Raw genomic sequence first — 24165 nt, 5'->3', positions numbered from 1 at the left:
AAGAAGAAGGACGGGAGCATGCGCCTGTGTATAGATTACCGGGCACTGAATCAAGTTATGATCAAGAACATGTATCCTCTTCCCAGAATAGATGACCTGTTCGATCAGCTAAAGGGAGCAGTAGTGTTCTCTAAGATAGACCTCAGATCAGGTTATCATCAGGTGAAGGTCAAAGAAGGAGACATACCCAAGACAGCATTCAGGACTAGATACGGACATTACGAGTTCGTAGTCATGCCCTTCAGCGTGACAAATGCTCCAACTACTTTCATGGACCTCATGAACAGGGTATTCAGAGAATACTTAGATAAGTTCGTTATTGTGTTCATCGATGACATTCTTATCTATTCAGGAACTCAGGAAGAACACGCAGAGCACCTGAGAATAGTATTGCAGACCCTTCAGCAGAATCAGCTGTACGCCAAGTTCACAAAATGTGAATTTTGGTTAAATCAGGTGTCCTTCCTGGGTCACATCATCTCAAAGGATGATATCATGGTAGACCCCAGTAAGATAGAAGCGGTGAGTAACTGTAAAAGACCCAAGAACGCCAGCGAGATCAGAAGCTTTCTGGGATTAGCAGGTTATTACAGAAAATTCGTAGAGGACTTCTCCAGGATAGCCTCCCCACTGACAGCTCTTACCAGAAAGAACAGAAAGTTTCAGTGGACAGAGGACTGTGAGAACAGTTTCAGCGAGCTGAAAAGGAGATTGACCAGCGCACCTATTTTGACTCTACCAGAAAACACAGACAACTTTGATATATATAGTGATGCCTCTAAATTGGGACTAGGAGCAGTGCTGATGCAAGATGGCAAGGTAATCGCCTACGCCTCCAGACAACTCAAGGATTATGAGAGGAATTACCCCACTCATGACCTCGAGCTTGTAGCAGTGGTGTTCGCTCTCAAGATTTGGAGACATTACTTGTATGGAGCTCAGTGATCATCAGAGTCTGAAGTACTTCTTCACTCAGAAGGATCTGAATATGTGACAGCGCAGATGGCTAGAGCTGGTCAAGGACTACGATATAGACATCCTCTACCACCTAGGAAAAGCAAATAGGGTAGCAGACGCCCTTAGCAGAAAGTCCAGTGCTGCCCTATTATCTCTAGCAGCCATGTCACCGGCCCTACAGAAAGAGATCACCGATTTTGGTCTCGAACTCATAGTTGGACAGCTCTCTACTATGACATTAGAGTCTACCTTGCTTGGTGATCTCCAGACAGCTCAGGAGCAAGATCCTGAAATTCAGAAAATCAACCAAGGATTAGCAGAAACAGAAAGTGGAGAATTCAGAGTGTCCGCTAGCGGGGTGTTGTACTTTGGCGACAGATTATGTGTTCCAGATCAGGAGGAACTACGAAGAAAGATTTTAGATGAGGCTCACAAGACTCCCTATGCGATGCATCCGGGCTCTACCAAAATGTATCAGGACTTGAAGAAACGTTTTTGGTGGCCTGGGATGAAAAGAGACATCGCTAGATATGTTAGCAACTGTCTGACCTGTCAGAGGGTCAAGGCAGAACATCAGAGACCAGAAGGAGTTTTGCAGCCTATTCAGATCCCAGAATGGAAGTGGGAAGACATTTCTATGGATTTCATAGTGGGATTACCCAGAGCCACGAATGGTTTTGACACCATCTGGGTAATAGTCGACAGATTGACTAAATCAGGCCACTTCTTAGCCATCAGGATATCTTACTCCATGGAACAGCTAGCTCAGTTGTATCTCAAGGATATCGTTAGATTACATGGAGTCTCCCGAACCATTATTTCAGACAGAGACGATAGGTTCACATCACACTTCTGGGAGTGTGTACAGTCAGCTTTGGGCACAAAGTTAAAGTTCAGCACAGCTTTCCATCCTCAGACAGATGGTCAGAGGGAGCGAGTAAATCAGGTACTCGAAGATATGCTCCGAGCAAGTGCCCTAGATTTCAAAGGAAGTTGGTGCAAATATCTGAGTCTAGCAGAATTTGCATACAACAACAGCTATCAGGCCACTATCGGTATGACACCTTATGAGGCTCTCTATGGGCGGAGGTGTAGATCTCCAATTTGCTGGTATGAGAGTGGTGAACAGAAAGAATTAGAACTTTAGACAGATCTAGTGACAGATACCACAGCAGCCATACAGCAGATCCGCCAGAGGATAGAGACAGCTCAGAGCCGCCAGAAAAGCTATGCTGATACACGGCGCAGACCTTTAGAGTTCTCAGTTGGGGAGTCAGTGTTCCTCATAGTAGCTCCCATGAAGGGAGTAATGCGTTTTGGGAAGAAGGGCAAGTTAAGTCCCAGATATGTGGGACCATACCTTATCAGCAGAAGAGTTGGCAAGGTAGCATATGAGCTAGAGCTACCTCAGGAAATGTCAGCTGTTCACAATGTATTTCATGTCTCTATGCTGAAGAAGCATATCTCAGATGCCACCTAGGTGATTGAGCCCCAGTCGGTACAGATCCGCGAAGACCTCAGCTATGACAGTCGGCCTATTCAGATAATAGACCGAGCAGTTAAGAAATTACGGAACAAGGAAGTACCATTAGTCAAAGTCATTTGGCACAGTCACACAGCAGAAGAGGCAACTTGGGAGACAGAAGCTAGTATGAGACAGAAGTACCCAGAATTATTCTAAGTTCGAGGACGAACTTTTTATAAGGTATGGGGGATTGTAACACCCGAAAATTCTCAAAATTATTTTTAGAAATATTCTATGACTTTTCTGGAATTTTAGAATATTTTTATGGAATTTTTAGAGTAGCGGAAGTAGCAAAAATAAATAGGACCGTAAAATAGCCTACGCGGGAATTGAACCCGAGACCTATTGGGTCCTACGACTTATGGTGAACCATGGTAACCAAGTGAACCCAGCAGGGCCATGCTGAAAGGAAAGGGAGACAATTAAATTTATATTCAAGTTGGGCCGGAAATTTTCACTTAATATAAATAAGAAATAATTAAGTGAAGGGTTATTTGGGATCGTGATTTTTCCTCTCCTCAAAACCTCACCGCCGCCCACCTCTCTTTTCTTCCTCTCTCGGCGCCAACCACAAGGAAGGCTAGGGTTCCGCCCAAGGGCACTTTCCGGCGATGACTTCGACACGAGGACGCTCCCCTCCGCGAGACGCGAGAAGATCGTCGAAAGGATCGTCTCCTCCGGAAATCTAGCGATTAGAATCGTAAGAAAATCCGAACAGGAGGTAAGAAACCCCTCACCTACAGTATAAGTAGCTTTCGTGTGAATTCCATGTCTTAGTTTAGTAATATGTAGACTATCGACACAAAGGATGCGAATTAGCACAAACCAAGTGTTCGATTAAATGTTTAGCACAGAAAAATGCAACTTAGGCATTTTAGTAACTTAGATAAATACAATAGAAGCATTTTATAGCTTATTTAGTCTTGCTCCAGCTTTTACAGGACTAGATGTCCAATGGGTGGGCTCCCACAGTCGCCTCTAGGTTTAGATAACCTAGTTCTAGGTTTAGACAACCTAGTAAAAGCAAGACAAGAATTTATTAGCTTATGTTCAGTATTTTACTTTTCAGTGGCACTGTACTGGATTAGATATCCATTGGGTTGGGCTCCCACAGTCGTCCCTAGGTTCAGATAACCTAGTAGCCCTACTAAATTCGGGACTTGCAAACCCGGGTCTAGTTAGGGATGCGCGCATAGCACATACAGTTGCCGGGCCCATTAGCAGCATGATTATATATTTTCATCTATTATATGTATAGTTTTTAAACTCTCACAAATCAATTGTGTATACGGTTTAAATTCAGTACTAGCTTAGTTTAGTTTAGCTCAGTTCATGCTTCAGCTCAGCTCACTCTTATGATTATGTATGATAGCTTTATGTTCAGTTCATGTTACACATGCTTTAGATGATAGTATGCCATGACTAGCTTTTGATTGCTATGTATTGTATGATAACATGCCATGTTTTAGTTCAATCAGTACATGTTTTAAATAGCATGTTTTCAAAGCATGATTTGCATCGATTGTATGTTTTGTGAGGTAGATGGTTTCTTACTAAGCGAAAGCTTACAGATACTTTTTCCTTATACTGCAGATAAAGGTAAAGGAAAGAAGGACTAGCGGAGGCTGGAGGGCAATGCGATGAAGATGTGTGTGGATGGAACGTGGAATAAAGATCTTAGGGAATCTCAGCAAGCTTGTTTAAGCACTAGAACCTTTTAGCATTTTGTTATTTTACATCTTAGCATGTTAAATGTTATGAACTAGTTAATCATGCACCCTATCATGTTTAGAATACTATTTTTGTGATGTTAGAATGGTTGGCATTTAGTTTAGAAATGTTATAAGTAGTCTTGGCACAAGCAAGTGCTGAAATCAGACCATTGGCACAAAATCAGAAACTCGAATCGATCATTCAGAAACTCGAATCGATCAGCTGATCGATTCGAGGGTTTCCAATCGATCGAAGGATCGACTGGGCAATTCGTCTCGCGAACAGTAGGCCTCTGGATCGATCAGCCGATCGATCTGAATGCTCTCTGTCGCGAACAGAAGACCCTGGGATCGATCACTGGATCGATTGACCAGTCTGGATCGATCAGCCGATCGATCCAGAATATCAACCGAGCACAGTAGTCTGCTGAATCGATCGCTGGATCGATTCAATCATTCCAATCGATCCGTGGATCGATTGGGAGGCCTGATATTAGCTAGAAACCCTTAGTTAAGTTCCTTGACCATAAGGGAGGTAATAATGACATGAATAGCTTAGATTACACCCCTTAGCACATGTAGAACCAAGAAATGATAATAGTTTAGCAAAAATTTTAATTAGTACAGCTTCCGCAATTAGATTTAATGATGGTCATGGATTAGTTAGCACAACATAATGTGACGATCGGCCTTACAGCTTCGTTAGTAGAAGGCGGGTCGTTACAAAGTCACATAGACTATTTGAGAGTTTGGTCACAAAGATCATATTAGAACATCCAATTCATACTTAGAGAAAATGGTTCATGTGACAACAAGCACACTGAGCGATAGTTGCTAAGAAGATTGTTACACCTTACATAGCCGTTCTCTGAGCAATCAATGATAACAAAGTTGTTATATTTTACTTAACCGCTTAAATAAATTAGAGACACACTCTGCATGACACATAGCCTCTTTCTTGATGCCACATAGCCTTTATCCAGAATCCATCCAATCTCCCAGTGGCACATAGCCATTATCTTGGAGATATCCATGTCTTGTTATTTACCCAAATTAAATAATCTTCATTTACATCAATATGAACATCTCTAATCCCTTATAATGACCATTATGTCAAGAGAATGTTCCATATCCAATATTCACATTCATTTCTATACATAACAGAAATGGGTCGACCAGTGAATAACATTTAATGATGTAAATATATATAATCTTCCTTTTTAGCTAGAATCTATTTATACTAATCAGTCGCTTTCCTAGTTATGTTCCATAGACCGAATCTTACATAGCTATAGGATACATGTTAAAGTAGCAGACACTGATTAGAACTTCAAGTAAACAGCTAAATAGTCACTAAGGTAAAAACTTGAGATTAACTTATAATCTCAAAGGTCTCACATAGTAGAGAAATAGGGATCTATTCTCCTACTATCTTTATTATCGCAATAGCATATGTGGTATGAATCACATATTACGATGTTATTCTCTTTACTAAAAAGAGCACATATTTTACTCAAATTTAACATCGTACAAATTTTGATCTAGACATACCGAATGTCTAATCCTGAATTCAACATATGAATTCTAATCCGACCTTCAACAGGTTCAGTAAATGGTGGGTTCATTTACTTCGATCGTTATTAATACATAAATGATCTTATCTTGACATAATTATCAAGGTGACCTCAACTTATGGATCTGTCTCTAATTTCAGTTACATAAGCTATTCCATAAGTAACAGTCTTACCTCTATTTGTACTTAATAAATAGAGATGATTATCCATATGAGTGGACCAATCTCAACCTGCCAACATGCTCACCGAGATCTTATATGAATGTAAGAAATACAACATATACACTGAATAAATTATGACAAATGACACAATTAAATCACAAAGTCTGATTGTTATTTCAATATTGTTATATTCTATGAAGTCCCAAAGACTTTACATGCTCTTTAAATGATTCTTTAGTCATTGACTTAGTAAAAGGATCTGCAAGCATAACACGTGTAGGGACATACTCAAGAATTACTTTTCTTTTAGCTACAATATCCCTCACAAAATTATATTTAATTTCTATATATTTGCCTTTGCTGTGATATTTGGAATCCTTGGAAAAAGGTATTGTAGCTTGACTGTCACAGTAGATAGTTACTGGACTCCCACTATCCTCAGCAATTTTCATATGTTTCAGGAACCTTCTCAACCAGACTGCTTCTTTCACAGCCGCTGAACATGCCATATATTCAGCTTTCATAGTCGACAAAGCTACACAAGCTTGTTTCTTGCTATTCCAAGAGATGGCGCCACCTTTCAGCAAGAATACATAGCCTGATGTGGATTTTCTATCATCCAAGTCCCCAACCCAATCTGCATCTGAATAACCTTTCAGACTCATATATGATCCTTGAAACATAGACAATAATCTGTTGTCGCCTTCAGATATCTGAATATCCTTTTTACCGTCTTCCAGTATCTCGGTCCTGGGTTTAACTAGAAGCGACTGACCAAGCACATAATATAGCTGATATCGGACGTGTATACAACATAATGTATATCAAACTACCAATAGCACTGACATATGATTTTTTATTCTTCTAAGCTATTTTCTTTGGAGTTTTAGGACACATACTCTTGCTCAAAACAGTATCTTTCACAATAGGTGTATGTTCTACGTTACAATTTGACATGCTGAAATGATGTAACATCTTATTTATATAAGACTCTTATGACAGACCCAAAAGTCTTTTAGGACGATCTCTTATGATCTTCACTTCTAAAATGTATTCAGCTTCTCTCATATCCTTTATATCAAATTGTGATGACAACCACTTCTTGACTTCATTCACATATCCTATGTCATTTCCAGCTATCAGCATATCATCAACATATAAAGATAAAATGACATACTTTCATTTTTCCATTTTCAGGAAAACACAATAATCCTCATTGATCATCTCGAAACCATAAGATAAAACGACTTCGTTAAATCTTATGTTCCATTGTCTTGACGCTTGTTTTAGCCCATATATAGACTTTCTAAGTCTACATACTTTCTGCTCTTGGCCTTTAGCAATGAAACCTTCTGGCTGAACCATATAAATTTTTTCGTCAAGATCACCGTTAAGGAAAGCGGTTTTTACATCCATTTGATGTAATTCCAAGTCATAATGTGCCACAAAGGCCAAAATAACTCGTATTGATACAAATTTTACTACGGGAGAAAATGTCTCTTCAAAGTCAATACCCTTCATTTGGGTATATCCTTTTGCAACTAAACGAGTTTTGTATCTGATAATCGATCCATCAGTTTTTCTCTTTATTTTGAGAATCCACTTATTCCCAATAGCCCTTCGGCCCGGAGGAAGATCGACTAAGTCCCAAACATGATTCTGAATCATGGACTCCATCTCTTCAACCATTGTAACTTTCTATTTTTTTTTTAACTCTACATCCCAATGCTTCCTCAATGGATTGAGATTCGTCATCGCTAATTGAAAGTGTAATCAATGCCTCATTCTCAATATCAAACCTCTTCTTAGGTTTGATCTTATGAACACTTCTCCGTAAGTTGGGTTGTTGAGAAGTCAACTCATGACTCGACATATCACTCCAACTCAGTTGACTAGACTCAGGTGTTCCTTTTGACACCTCTCTTGTTGATAATATCTCATCCTCCTCAAATAGAGGAACATCTTTATCAACATCACCTCTGATTGGGAACTCTGTTTCGAGAAAAGTCGCATCTCTCGAATCTATTTCAGAGATGGTTCCATCTAGTTGTTCACTTATGAAAACATAACCTTTGGAGGTCTCATGATATCTTATAAAGATACATTTCTTACCCCTAGGTCCCAGTTTCCCATACTTGTGAGAACTATCATGAACATAAGCAGCTGACCCCTAAGGTCTCAGATTACTTAAATCTGGTTTTCTACTTGTCCAACGTTTATATGGGATAGATGAAACTAACTTTGAAGACACTTTGTTAAGTATATATGCTGTAATTAATAATACATCTTCCCAATAGGAGATTGGCAAATTAGCCTGCGCCATCATAGACTAACCATTTCAAGAAGAGTCCTATTTCTTTTTTTAGCTACCCCATTTTTCTGTGGAGTTCCAGGGATTGTCAGCTGTCTTATAATCTCTCTATCATTGCATATTATCTTGAACATATCAAACAAATATTCTCCTCCACGGTCAGTGCGTAAAGTCTTAACTTTACATTCCGTTTTATTCTCAACTTTATTCATATAATGAATGAAGCAAATTTGTGAGAAATCAAGTACACATGACCGAACCGAGAGAAATTATCAATAAATGTAATGAAATAGGAAGCTCCATGTCTAGCTTTCACATTCATCGAACCACAAATATCAGAATGAATTAACTGCAATGTTGATTCAGATCTAATAGCCTTACCAAATGGTTTCCTAGTTGATTTTCCAGTAAAACAATACTCACATATAGACAATTGAATCTTAGACAGAGTGCCCAATAGACCATCTCTAGCCAACTGATTCATACGTTCTTGTCCTATATGTCCTAATCTAGCATGCCAAATCTCATCAGTTATTTCTGCATCACTAGTTAGAACAATGTTTGAAAAATAACTATCAATAGCATAATTGACATCTGGTTCTGCATCAAGAACCATAAAACTATTTGTTAAAAAATCACGTCCGATTGATACTGAGTCAATCTTAAGTTCAACACACCGACTGTAAAAATTACTACAATATCCTAAATCAAAAAGACACGTAATAGAAACAAGATTCCGTCGAATTTCATTAGCATAGAGGACATCATGTAGAAACAAAACACTACCAACACGGAGGTTGCGTTTGCAAGTGTTGACTCCTTTGACTGCAACTCTTGCATTAATTCCTACATAGATCCATTTGTTGTCAGTTGGTATCCGACGGTACTCTACAAATGTAACTCGCTCTCGAGCTACATGGTTGGTTGCTCCCGAATCTATAATCCACAAAGGATAAGAATCAACTAACAACACTGAGCTAGCAACAAAATGTTCAGGAAAAGAAGACACACTTGGATTTACCTTTTTCGGCTTAGTGCACTCTCGAGCGAAGTGATCCTTCTTGTCGCAGTTAAAACAAGTCAACTTGTTTTTAGGTTTCTTTCCTATCTTCTTGATTGGGCCCTGCCCCACAACAGCAGCTTCTCTCTTCTTTCCCTTCCCTTTCTTGAACCATTTCTTTTTCATAGATCCAGATGCTCCATTACAACCTACCACCACATAGGCTTATCCAGAAATCCTTACGGATTCAACTCTCCGCCTCCAATTCTACATAGCGTGAGACATCAGTGAAAGTCTTGATACTCTCACTATGAGTTAGGGTCTGCTTCATGGTCTCCCAAGAATCTGGAAGTGGAGGAATAACTACTTGAACCTATTGTTCATCGGTCAACTCATGACCAGCAGTTTTAAGCTCCCGAATCATGTTCGACATCTCCCTGAGGTGTTGAACCATTGATACATTCAGACGCTTCTTGTAGCTGTCAAAATTGATTGCCAGTTGTCGAAGCTTGCTCAGACTTACTCCACTGTATTTTTCTTTAAGGGCTACTCAGACTGCATGAGCCAAAAGATACGACTCATACTCAAAAGCTAGATCGTCTACCATTGAACTAATCAATATGCCCTTTGAAATAAAGTCCTTTTTCTTCCATGTCTTATAGGCATCAAGATCTCGTCTGTGTTGTACAGTGGGACCATCTACAGGTTCTACCATAACCTGATTTACAACCTCCAGAACTTCTTATTCCTCAAGTACATATTGTATCCTGAGGTGCCAGATCCTATAGTTATCCCCATTAAGTTTTTCACCCTTGTTGAGTTCAGCTATAATATTTTTGGTTGCCATAATCTACCATAAATAAACACATTATTTAGTATTCAATGTAATTCATATGCATGCAATTTATGATTGACTCAATATTAATTTGAATTGGTTTACAAAATCAAGTGACAACAATATTTTCACTCATCATTTATATGACCAATCAAATCAATATTGATCAATTCTATTACATACATCCCAACCAATGAACTAATCATTTATAAAATCATAATTTTTTTAATTAAATGAACTAATCATTTAATAAATCATGATTACTTTAATTAAATGAACTGATCATTTAATAAAAATGAACTAATCATGCATCATGTCAAGTAAATAATATAAATAAATGAATATATCATTAATATAAAATTATGCTACATATTGTTAACATATAACCGACTAACATGAACGAAATGGACTAAAAATGTTCACACATAATGAAAATAATAGAACTCTAGTAAACTGGATAAGCTACTACCACTCCCACTAGGACAGACACTAGTGTAGTGGCCCAACATTATCCCTTTCAGTCTGGACTCATTTGGGGTAATCTTAGGCAGGACAACTTCAAGATTCTCTAATGGATCCTCAATTGGATCCTCTTCTGCATTCTGCACACACTCTCCTAGATCCTCTTCTAATTCTTCAGGATCTTCTGAATCCTCCTCAGATTCATTTGGATCCTCCTCTGGATCTTCGGGACCCCAATAGAAATGAAGTAATTGTCTGCACATCTTTGAATATGAGATATGCCCATTATAATCATCCCAAAGTTGGAATGTTATCTGCCTAAGATTTCCCCACAGTGAATAGACCAGAGCCCATCTTCTGTGTGTATCTTGGACTGGAAACTCTTCTCGCTCGAGTTTCCAGAACAACCGATCGAGCCGACCAATAAGCCATCCGACTCCTTGAATCAGGTCGAAATCAAGCTCCTTAATCTTCTCCCAAAGCTTATGTAAATCGCGACTAGCCATCTAAAAAATTGAAATTAAATAAGTCAGTACAAAACTGACTAATCAATACAAAACTGGTTTAATTCAATTTATACAGGCATAATACCAACATAATCAATCAAGAAAAACAAATCTTCTCAATTTTCAAGAGTCTAAGTCGACTAACCTATTGGATCGGTTGATTAGGAATCCAGATCCTAAGCTTGGTCTATTATCCACAATTAGAACTAATCTAATTGGATAGGGATCTTTGTACTTATGTTCTGTTATCGTTTGATCTAAGTCCATTTCAGCCAATTTCAGACTTATTGATCAAACTCAGGTTCGTTTGATCAAACAAATGCTCATTGGTTTAAGTATGATCAATTAGAACAAATCTAATCCATTGATCAAATCTGACTCAATAGAACAAATCTAGTCATTTGATCATATTTGGTCCAAGCCTAATTAATCAATCCAAGTTGATTCGGGTTTGGATTAAATTGGTTCGATTAAACAAACTAATGATTTAATTTAAACCGGGTCTAATTAGACCAAATTAATTTGGTTAAACCAACATAATTAATTAAAATTGGGCTAATAATCTTAATTTTAATTAATTCCAACCTGCATAATAATAATATATATTGATCATGCCCCGAAGCTGAGTGGATGGCTACCGGGAAGTACCGCTGATGTGGATCTCCGCGTGTGGTGGAAACGCCTCGCTCCTGCAATCACAAGTCGTTAGTGCCAAGCCGGGAGGGGGTTCCCGGCGACGGCCCTCCGACGCTCAAGTCACACAATTGGCCGGAAGAAAAGAGAAAGGAATGAAGAGGTGAAACAGTGGTGCTTAGAGACATATTTGCGCATACCTCCGCGGATAACCACTCCTCTTCTTATATAGAGCTTCAATGGGTTGACTGCACATTTCCCAGGCGGACGTGACTTCCTATGTTTTCCTCAATAGTTAACATCGGGAAGGGATCCCTGACACCTTACCTTAAAGGGGCAGGCGCATTTAGGCTAGGGCGGCGTAATCTTCATCCGTACGATTTCCTGTCCATTCGCGCCGTCAGCCGGCGGCATTGACTCCCAAAAGGATGTTTATGACATATTTCCCTTCTCTTCTTAAATGTCAGCTGCTAATATGATGGTACTTCTTTTGATCTATCCGGCCAACCCTCTCTTTGACATTCTACATATATATATTCCGATCGGATTGGGTTTCATTTTCTTGGCTCATCCTAGATTCAGATCGACTTCTTTGAACTCTTTAGCCTAGTCAGGTTGTGGGCTCGGCCTTACCATCGCGAGCTTACCCTGCCGCTCGGCCGAATGAGCCTGCCGCCCGGCTCGTCTCTTAGCTGACTCTCCTTTGACTTTGACGATCATCCGATCCTTGAACCTCCTCAGTGAAGGGGCCCCTCCCCCTATGCCATCGCCGGATCACATGCCTCCCCTTTAAGTCTAGTCGAAGGAGGCCATAAGTCCAACTGACTGGACCAACTGGTGCGAGAAGACCTCTTTTGCCGGGTCGACTGTGACCCTTGGCCAGCGCTCGGTTACCTGGCCTTGGTTCTCCTTTCGACGAAGTGCTCTTGGCAGGCCGATCGGTAGGAACGGAGGACTGCCTGAGCTGCATAACTTGTTTGATCGGCTTATGAGGTCGTTGCCTAGGTAATATCCGTGAAATCTCTAGGAAACCGTATCAGTCTGGCGCATTAATGTGTTGCATGCCTCTTTAATTATCCCGACAATTGCCCTATCGATGCACGCCACGTGCCCCTTCCTGACGGCGCACGTTTGAGGTGACAGGCTGGGATGTGACCTTTGGGTTCATTTGAATTTTAAACGGTTGGATTTTCTTCTAGGTGTCTGTGCTGCTGATCGAACGGCTGAGCAAAGTCTCTTGGTTTTTATAAGCTCGTCGCCGCTGTCTCCTCTTTTTCTTGCTTTCGTTTCCGGCGACCCTGTTCGTGCTCTTTTAGCGATTTTTCTCATGTTCTTCGGCGAACCCCTCGCGTCCTCCAGCAAATCTTTCTGCTTCCTATCATTCCTCTTCTGGGTGAGTCCATTATCTTCTTCCATAACGCCTTACTGCTTGGTCTTCTGTGATTTTCCGGTGGACTTCTGTTCTTGCTTCTGCTTTCTTTTTCCTTTTGCATTTTCTCCCGACTCTTCTCGTTCTCTCCCTTTTATCATGGCTAGTACATCACATCCTTCTTCTTCTTCGGGTCCTTGGTATGAGACTATGGAGTCACGGTTTGATGAAGATGATGCCCGAACCCTAGCCAACACTTTTGAACTCCCTCCTGGCTACGAGATACATGTCCCACTAGCCACCGATCGTCCTTCCGCTCTGCCGACCGGCTGTGTCTGCTTTTTCCGCGACCAATTTACTGCCGGTCTGCGGCTTCCTCTTCATCCCTTCATCCTCGATGTTTGCAGATACTTCGGCCTATCCCCTTCTCATCTAGTTCCCAACTCCTTTCTCCTCCTATGCGGGGTAATTATCTTGTTATGACTACATCGCATTCCTCTAACCCCTTCGATCTTCCACTTTTTTTATTACCCCAAGTTATCCGATCAGCCAGGCACTTTCCTCTTACAAGCTCGACCGGGCTTGGTCTTTTTTGGCAACTTTCCCTGGGTCCTCAACCCTCATTGCCTCGGTACAAGAATACTCCTGCTTATTTGCTTGCTGCTTCCATGCTGGCCGACCAGAAGTTCAACATTCACAAGTTGCTGGAGGAAGGAGTTCTGGCCCTTTTCGGCCTTAGCCCGATTAGCCCATCCGAGCCCGTCAACCTAGGTACATAATCCCCTTACCTTTTTCTTCTTTATCTAACTGATTTCTCTTTTTATTTTGCAGCTGACATCATGATGAGGGTTCGCTTGATCGGGTAATCGAAACTCACTAATGCCGATATTGATAAGGTAGTGGTTGAAGTCCTGGCCGAGCGGGGGTTTCAACCATCAGATCTTCCCGAGCAGCCAATACCCACTCCAGGGCTTACCCAGGAAGCTGGAGGGGAGTCGAATGTAGCGTCGATCGGCTCAGCGGCGGTGGAAGAGCCAATTGGAGAGCCTACGGTGGCTCAGCTGGTTCCGGAGGAGGGCTCTCAATCTGAGGCACCACTCGCGTCCCCGTCTCATCCGACCGCACACCTTCGGACCCCCTCGTCGACTCTCCCGCAGCTAGTCTGCCGCCCTTATCGGCTCAAGGCCGCATCATGAGGTCAAGCATCAAACCCGTACCCACCTCCTCTCGTGCGGGTCGATTGTTTTCTTCCCATCCGGCCATGGCTCGTCGAAGACACGTAACGGCTACGCTACACCTTCCGACAGAAGACCTTTCAGCGACAGGTGGCTCAGCTGATCAGACTGAACACCGTATTATCATCAAAGGCCAGTTAGCGGAGATATGGGAAGATGCCCGCGCCCGGGCGGCTGCCGCTCCTCCTGGAATGTTAGCAAACAGTTATACCAAGCAGATTACCGGGGTAAGCTTCACTTTTGACTTTTGCTCTTATTAATTTAGCCTTGCTCATGACCCATTCCTGCTACTGCTTTTGACTTCCACAGTTTTGGGTAGACGGCCTGGCTATGAGCCAGAGGCTCGCCTTCGTGGAAGATGAGCTGAAACGGTTACAGGAAGCACCCGGCCAGTCGGGAACCACTCATGGTTTAAATGACACCCAGGTGGCTCAACTGCAGGCCGACCTGGCTAAGAGCGAGGAACTACTGGCTGCCGAGCGGGGCAAGAGCGTTGAGCAAGTCGGGTACATTGACCGACTTAAAAAAGAGATATCCACCTTTGAAGGCAAGATTACCCTGGCCACCAACCGCAAGCAAAGGGCTGTCGAGGATTAAGAGAAGAAGAATGTGGAGGCCCGGGCTCTTGAGCAAAAATTAAAGAAAACTGAAGACAAGTTAAAAAATCTTGAAGGTCTGCTGTTATCCGAGCAGCAGGCTCGCGAGTCTGAGGAGGCTACTTTGAGAAGCCTGCTGTCCGACAAGGACACCGACCTTGCGATGGTGAAGGCGGACCTATAGAGCGCCTGGTCGGCCCTGGAGACCTACAAAGAAAATGAGCCCAGCCGCTTCGAAAAGATGAAGGTGACTTACATCCGGTCTGACACTTTCGTGGATAAGTTTGTCAATCACGCTCTCCAACTTTTCGGCTGCGTCGTGGAGAACATTTTCGACCAACTCAAGAAAAAGGGGCATTTACCTGCCGATATGCCCAACTCCACGATTGATCGCGACCAGCTTAATGCCTCCATTCCCGACGATGCTTTGGATTATTTGGAGTGAACCCTCGAACACCCCTTATTCACTAAGTGATGTTTTGGATTGTATCAGTCGGCCACCGTGTGTATTCGGTTGGCATAAACTTCTTATGACGTATTTCTATATTATCTGTGATGATTTTCTTCAATATTCTGCTCGTCTTTGAATGTACTTAGTCGATCGTCTCGCTTTTACTTGTCGATCGATCACGCAAACGCTGAAAATCTCCACTCGTCCGTCGATGAAGCGATGGTTTAAGGTTGCCGCTTGATCGTCGACGAGGCGAGGGTTTAAGGTCGCCGCTCAACCGTCGATGAGGCGAGGGTTTAAGGTCGCCGCTCGACCATCGATGAAGCGAGGGTTTAAGGTCGCCGCTCGACCGTCGATGAAGCGAGGGTTTAAGGTCGTCGCTTGACCGTCGATGAAGAGAGGGTTTAAGGTCGTCGCTCGACCGTCGATGAAGAGAGGGTTTAAGGTCACCGCTCGACGCGAGGGTTTAAGGTCGCCGCTCGACCGTCGCTCGATCGTCGATGACGCGAGGTTTTAAGGTCGTCGCTCGACCGTCGATGACGCAAGGGTTAAGGTCGCCGCTCGACCGTCGATGACGCGATGTTTTAAGGTCGCCGCTCGATCGTCGATGACACGAGGTTTTAAGGTCGCCGCTCGACCGTCGATGAAGCAAGGGTTGCATTTTAATGGGAAGGAGTTTAGGAGCAATCCGATTGTTTTCTCCCTGCGTTCAAGGAAACATACATACATGCATGTGTACATGAATTTATTCACTCACCTCTCATCCGGCTCTATAAGGTTGGAGGTGATCTGCGCTCCATGGTCTATCCAACCTCCTTCCCTCCGCATCTTCCAAATAGTATGCCCCCGACCGCAACCTTTCTATGACCTTGAATGGACCCGTCCATGGAGCTTCTAGCTTTTTGACGTCCCCGACCAGCTTGACCCTTTTCCATACTAGGTCACCAACCTGGAAGGATGTCTGTAAGCGGTTAGCCGGGCGGCTGCTTTGTCGCGCGTTTCGTCTACCATGTCGAGTTCCATCCGTCGCCTTCCTTCGTTTTCTTCGTCATAACGAAGCACCCGATCAGACTCTATCCCGACCTCCACTGGGACGACCGCCTCTCCTCCGTATACTAAATGGAATGGCGTGAAACTAGTTCCTTCCTTGGGAGTCGTTCGTAACGCCCATAACACACTAGGTAACTCGTCCACCCAGCTACCCCCCATGTGATCGAGCCGAACCCGCAGAATTCGTAGGATCTCCTGATTGGCTACTTCGGCTTGACCATTGCTCTAAGGATACGCCACGGAAGTGAAGTGTTGTTCGATGTCGTACCCTTTGCACCATTCTTCAAGCTCTTGACCCACGAATTGTCGCCCGTTGTCCGAGATGAGCCGACGTGGAATGCCGAACTGACAGATTATATGCTGCCAGATGAACTTTTTGACCATCTATTCGATTATTTTGGCCAATGGTTCGGCTTCTACCCATTTTGAAAAATAATTAACAGCCACTAGCAGGAATTTTCTCTGACCGGTTGCCATGGGAAAAGGACCGACTATGTCCATTTCCCACTGATCGAATGGGCATGAAACGATTGATGTTTTCATTTCGGCGGCTGGTCGATAAGTCAAATTATTGTATTTTTGGCACGACAAGCAAGTGGCTACTAACTGGCTCGCATCTCTTTGGAGTGTTGGCCAAAAATACCCTACTAGGATGATTTTCCTCGCCAGCGATCGTCCGCCCGGATGTCCTCCACAGGAGCCTTTATGTACCTTTTGAAGGATATATTCGGCATCCTCGGTACCAACACACTTGAGCAGAGGACGTGAGAAGGCTTTTTTATACAAATGCTCGCCAACCATAGTGAACCGAGCGGCTCTTCTTCTCAAAATTCACTCGGCTTCGCGATCTCCTGGTAAGGTTCCAGATTGGAGGAACTTAATGATGGGTGCTCTCCAGTCTTCCGGAAGTGATATTCCTATTGCCCTATCAACGTATGCCTCTAGGGAGACCTGCTTGACAGGACAACCGGTGACGATCGACATTACCGCGCTGGCCAGTTTCGCCAGTTCATCCGCCGCTTGATTCTCTGATCGGGGTATCTTGTGAATAACGACCTCCTGGAAACTCGCCTTGAGGTTTTTAAAGGCGTCTGCATATAATCGGAGTCGAGCACTGTTGATCTCGAACGTTCCGTTCAATTGCTGTGCTGCCAACTGTGAATCCGAATGTAAGAGTACCTTGGTGGCCCCGACCTGCCGAGCTGCTTGAAGACCAGCTATGAGAGCTTCATATTCAGCTTCGTTGTTGGTGGCCCGGTATTCTAGTCGAATGGACAGATGCATTCGGTCTTCTCTCGGGGATATAAGCAGGATATCTATTCCACTACCTGGTCGGGCGGATGAGCCGTCAACATATATCCTCCATGGGGATTCAGGCTCGGGGTCTGGTATTTCTGTGATGAAATCTTCCAATGCGTGTGCTTTGATAGCCGACCGAGGTTGATATTGTATGTCGAACTCGCTGAGCTCCGTGGTCCATTTGATTAACCGGCCGGACGCTTCAGGATTGAGCAGGACTCGACCCAAGGCGCTATTAGTCATCACGATTATGGGGTGAGCCAAGAAATAAGGCCGAAGTCTTCAGGCGGCGAGGACCAGAGCGTAAGCAAGCTTCTCGAGCCCTGTATAGCGTAACTCAGCGTCTTTCAATATATGGCTTACAAAATACACCAGCTGCTGACTTCCTTCTTTCTCAATGATTAGCGCTGAACCGATGGCATGCTCGGTGGACGACAAATAAATTAAAAGCGGTTCCCCCACAGCCGGTTTGGCTAGGATGGGCAGAGAGCTGAGATATTGCTTGAGTTCTTCGAATGCCTTGTCACATTTGCCATCCCACTGAAATTTGGTCGCTCACCTTAAGATCTTGAAGAATGTCAAGCTCCGGTCAGCCGATTTTGATATGAGCCTTGATAGGGTCATGATTCTTCCAGTCAGCCTTTGAACCTCCTTCAGGTTGCGAGGTGGCGCCATGTCTTGGAGAGCTCTTACTTTGCTCGGGTTCGCTTCGATTCCCCGTTCGGTGACTATGTATCCCAGAAATCGACCACCTTTAGCGCCGAACAGGCATTTAGCTAGATTTAGCTTGATCCCGTACTTTCGCAGCGTTCGACACGTTTCTTCCACATCTGCACACAGGTTAACAGATCGGAGTGACTTAATGAGTATGTCATCGACATATACCTCCAAATTCTATCCGATCTGCTTCCGGAATACCTTGTTCATCATTATCTGATAAGTGGCGTCTGCATTCTTTAGTCCGAACGGTATGACCTTGTAACAGTACGTCCCGTCGGCCGTCACGAAGTTGACTTTCTCCTGGTCTTCGCGCGCGAGTGGTACTTGATGATAGCCTTGATAGGCATCAAGCATGCAAATCAACTCATATCCGGCCGTCGAATCCACCATCTGGTCTATCCTGGGTAGCGAGTAGGAATCCTTGGGACAGGCTTTATTTAAATCTCTGAAATCTATGCATACCTGCCATTTATTACCTGGCTTGGAAACCAACACTACATTGGCGAGCCAGGTCGGAAACTGAATTTCCTTGATGTGTCCGGCCTCCAGTAGCTTCTCGATCTCAGCTCGGATAATCAAATCTTGCTCAGCGCTAAAGTCACGCTTCCTTTGCTTGACCGGTCGGGCGTCTGGACTAACATGTAGTTCATGCAACGCCACACTTGGATCAACGCCCAGTAATTCGTGTGTCGACCAGGCGAACACATCGTGGTTCCTTTGAAGGCAGGCGACTAACTCTTCCTTTTGCGGGCTGGTTAGATCAGTTGCGACGAAGGTGGTAGCTTCCGATCGACTTGGATATATCTGCACCTCCTCCTTATTGTTGTATATCAACGAGGGCGGCTTCTCTCTGATGGCGTTCACCTCCAATCGGGGACACTTGGCAGCCTTAACATCCGCCTTGACCATCTCCACATAACACTGTCTGGCTGCCACCTGGTCCCCTCGCACTTCGCCCACCAAATTTCCCACGGGGAATTTAATCTTCTGGCAATAGGTCGATACCACAGCTCGAAACTCATTGAGAGCTGGCCGGCCTAATATCACGTTGTACGCCGAGGGCGCATCTACCACGATGAAGTTCATGGTGCGCGTCCTTACCAGGGGCTCTTCTCCGAGCGAAACGACCAATCTTGTCTGACCGATTGGCGAGACTTCATTGCCAGTGAAGTCGTACAGTGGTGTTGCCATGGGCAATAGCTCAGACCTATCGATCTACAATAAATCGAATGCTTGTTTAAAAATAATGTTTACCGAGCTTCCTGTGTCGATGAAAGTCCGGTGGACGGTATAGTTTGCGATCACCGCCTTGATGATCAATGCATCATCATGAGGGATTTCGACCCCCTCTAGGTCCTTAGGGCCGAAGCTGATCTCGGGTCCCTCTGCTTTTTCCTTGCTGTCCGAGCTCGGTTGGAATCTCCCCCAGTCGGGACACCCGAAATCATCCCAATCTCTCCCCGGGAGGCGTTCCTCCTGTTCTCCTCTTCTCGCGCTGAATGCTTATTCCAATCGGCTAAGGCTCGGGCGGGGCTTCTTTCTCGGGGGCGATGCTCCCGCGGCTCCTGAGCCATTCGACCCTCGACTTTTCGATCGATTCGGCGCTCAGGATGTCGGTCCCGTGTGGGCGACCGACGTCTATATTCCTTGGGCTCGAGCCGACGTATATTAGGGTCGCCTCGACACTCCCACATGTTGTGCGTCCCTGACTGATGGAACTTGCAGAACATCGAGGTCCACTTTCTGCCTTTCTTGGGTTGGACAGCCTCTATATGGATTGCATGTGTCCTTGGCTCGGGATACGGTTGTGGCCCCGTGGCTCTAGGACCGGTTAGAGGTTGGTGGTTGCTGGGTCTCCTCCGATCGGGCGCCTGTTGAGGGTCGGTTGGTGCCTCCTTCCTTCGGGCTGCTTGTGCCTCTTCTACATTGATGTATTCTGTGGCCTTTGGAGATGGGCGAAATCCTTCGGGGGCCTACGAATGAGGGATCAGAAAAACTCACCTTCCACAAGCCCTTGAGTGAAAGCGTTTACCAGTATTTCTGATGAGACTGCTGTTATGTCCATCACCATTTGGTTAAATCACTGGATGTACGACCTGAGCGCTTCTCGGGAACCTTGCTTGAGTGAAAACCAGTTGACGCTTGTTTTCTGATGTCGACGGCTACTTGCGAAGTGATGCAGGAAAGCGGCCCGGAAATCCTTGAAGCTACGTATGGAGCCGGTTGGTAACCTGGTGAACCACCTTTGAGCCAAGTGATCATCTGGATCGGTGCTCCCATTGTACTTCCCAATCGCCAGTGGGGTGTAATGGCGAGGTAAAGGATCTTCCATGATACCTCGTGAGAACTGCCCGTTAATCCGCTCGGGTGAATTCTCGTCTCGCGGCGCTTTCCCTTTCCTTGCATCTCTCTTAGGCGCCTCATCTGACGAGGAGCCTCGGTCTCGTCTGGCTACGCCTTCCTCTGAGGGTGTCCTAAATAACGCTCGGTGGAAAGGAATTGGAGCGTTTGGCACTGGTTCAGTCGTGTCTGATCTCTTGCCTCCGATTGGCTGGATTATAGGTTCATCCATGCGCCCAGGGTCTGCAGGCTGGCCGGACCTGCTGCTGTTCCATTGCTTTTGCTACTCCGGCTTGGATTAACCTTTCCAACTCTTCTGTCGTCAGCGTTACAATCGTTGCTCGTCCGACGTCTTCCATCCTCTGCTTCTGGGTTCAGGTTGAGTTCCCACAGACGGCGTCAATTTGATCCTGCCCCGAAGCTGAGTGGATGGCTACCGGGAAGTACCGCTGATGTGGATCTCCACGTGTGGTGGAAACGCCTCGCTCCTGCAATCACAAGTCGTCACTACAACAAAAACCCTCATAGACATCGATTTTCCACCGGTGTCTATTACATTTTCGACCGATGTCTATGAAGCCGATGTAAAAGGTCTGCCATTTTAGACATCGGGTTAAAACCGGTGTAGTATCACTTAACGACACCGGTGTTCGAATCGGTTATTAACCGGTGTAGTATCACTTAACGACACCGTTTCATCAACGGTGTAAAATCGATGTAATATTATATGTTAATAACACCAGTTTTGGCAGCGGTATACGACCGATGTAATATTAGTTAATAACACCGATTTTGCAGCGGTGGAAAACCGATGTAATATCATTATTTTTTAACAGCACAAATTTGATTTCCGAAACCGACAGTAACAAAAAAAAATACACAAATTACATAAATATTATTCATTCAACAGTATCCATAAAATACACAAATATTCACAAATTACATAAATAATCTTCTTACAACAGTATCCATAAAATATACAAACATTCTTTTTACATCAAAAGCTAATAGATATCAAAATCAAGGTAGAACATTCTTTTAACAACACATCAAGGTAGAACCGCACTTCAAATGTAATCTATCATGCATTCAACCCACTCGAACCGCACTTCATCAATTTCAACTCTGGAGTACTTGAGAATTGTAAACTGTAAAAACACATAAATAATATATTAGTAAATCAAGACCAAAAATCATAGTTGAAAAAGCAATAAGAGCACCAGGTAACAAGATGAGTAATTGGAATGCTTAAAAAGAGAAACGTTCATCAATTATCTCAACCACAAATAAATAGAAAGAAGAATCATAGATGTAAGATACTGATATAGTCCAAAACCGGCACAAATTCAAAGAAGAAATTACCTATCTTTGTAAGCTGAAGCCAAATTTGCATGGGCTTCAGGCATAGTTGGTCTGATATTCACAGCACGTATATAATCCTGAATTGCTTCAGCAACTCTACCAATCTCCTTAAATGTGTTCCCTCTATTGACAAGACCATTAGCAGTAGTCTGCGAAGAACTAGCAGAAAGCAGCAATTCTCATGATTGAATATCCACACAGGAAGCAAAGGTTGAACTAGCAGTGTAGCTGTTGTAGGTGCTGCCTAGTATCTACCAAATTAACAAAATTAGCCGAAGTATCTTGCCAATATAAACAGACAAAAATCTCATGATTGAATAAGGAAGAAATAAAAGCGAGAAGTGATTTTTTACAAAAATTCCACATAGTAAACTGGAATTCATATCCCTAAGAAAAGTTTGATCCAATAAAATATTTTAAACTGTATTTGTCAAAGCCAATGTAGATGCTTCCCCACTAAAATGAGAGGTAGTTGCACTAAATGGTCAACGACCATCCATCACTGATGATCCTTCTCACTTCAATCTCATAGCAGTCTAGATGGCATTCTAACTGTATCCTGTTAAAACATTAACGTGCTGTAGCCAACTGTTTGACAAAAAATCAAGCATGATTGCGAGGGCGTGATGGCAATGAACATGTTGTTAGTACATGATTGCAATGAAAAAGGCAGATATAGTACTCTACCTGTTGCTTGTATATAATAGCCAAGTTGTTGAAGGGCGTAGATATCCCTGTTGTAACTGCTAAAGTTGCCTTATAGAATGATGCAGGAACACTCATCATGTTGCTGCATGAAGAGAAGTTTCATTAAGGAACAAAAATAAACTATCCGCACAGTTGTCATCAAACATTTCTAAAGCTTACCAATCCATGTATATGCTGCCAAGGCTTGACAATGCTTGTGGATGGTTAGGTTGTAAAGCAAAGCATGACTTGAGAAAAATTATTAAAATGAAGTTATTCAACAAGGAAAAAAAACTTAAGAGAATAAAAATATCCAAATTAAAAAGTCACCCTATAATGTCCAGCGTCTTTAAGAGCATGTCCAGCGTCTTTGAGAGCATTCCCCTTTTAATGTGCAAGAAAGTCGACCATTAACTAACCTAGCTCACCATCAAGAAGGATACCACATTTTGACATATTAGACCATTATCAACTTACCAGTTATTGTAAGCTTCAATAAAGGTAGAATCACAATTGATAGCTTGCTTGTAATGCAAAATTGCCATGTCAAGTTGACTTTGTTCATAATAGATGCCAGCAAGGTTTCCTGCGTCCAGATATCCCCAATGCATAGTTGACATAATAAACTCTCTTCAGAGCATAGTTTGTAGCAAAGTTATCCACAAAATCAAAAAGAGATTAACAGTCTAGTGGAAAAATAAGAGTTATTGAATCACGTAGCATATTCCAGTGAAAGTATTCTGCAACAGTAATGTTATGAAGAACCTGAAATAAATAGAAAATGATTAAGAGTTCACATAAACAAGAATTGCACATAGTAAATAAACTTCTCTTCTTTTGTATGCAAGTCAACAACAAATCATCATGTACTTCAAAAATAAGTAAGATATTAGTTAAAATAGAAATAATTAGAGGAAAAAATAGACATGTTTCATATAGCAGCCAATTAATACATTTTGACAGGGAAAAACAACATCAAACCCTTAGTTGCAACTATTAAGGAGACCTAAAGACAAATAGTGTAAAAGCCTTCACACAAAAAGTAGAAGTGTGGATACCAAATATGCAATTTCTTCATTCATATCAAACCCAGCAAAGAATCATTGGATCCCTGTCATCTTTGGGAAGCAATCTGTTAAAGTAAAATAAATCGCTCAATTATGGACAATGAGTTCTTGTATTTTATAAGCATGAACCATTCTCTGGTCTTGATGTTATTTCAGCTTGGTGAACCTTCTGCAACAACAGTTCCAAGAAGCTCTGTGTGCACCCCTAATGGAGATATGCCAGTATTTGCAGATTGTTGGTACAACTGCACATTAGAAGATATTTCAGGGGAAGATAAGAAGCAGCGTCTTAAGAAGGTATGACACATAATGT

The 24165-nt window shown here is 43.1% G+C and overlaps 1 long non-coding RNA gene across 1 annotated transcript; it reads right to left on the bottom strand.

The window, feature by feature from the left end:
* Positions 1–22977: 22977 nt before the first annotated feature.
* On the bottom strand, positions 22978–23463 carry LOC121973404. Its single transcript, XR_006109585.1, has 3 exons — positions 23263–23463; positions 23116–23169; positions 22978–23033 (listed from the first exon to the last, which is right to left on the bottom strand). It is a non-coding gene; the product is annotated as an uncharacterized LOC121973404 (long non-coding RNA).
* Positions 23464–24165: the final 702 nt, after the last annotated feature.

Source organism: Zingiber officinale, chromosome 4A, assembly GCF_018446385.1.
Source record: "Zingiber officinale cultivar Zhangliang chromosome 4A, Zo_v1.1, whole genome shotgun sequence".
Taxonomy (NCBI): domain Eukaryota; kingdom Viridiplantae; phylum Streptophyta; class Magnoliopsida; order Zingiberales; family Zingiberaceae; genus Zingiber; species Zingiber officinale.
This window is presented reverse-complemented; position numbering and strand designations above follow the sequence as displayed.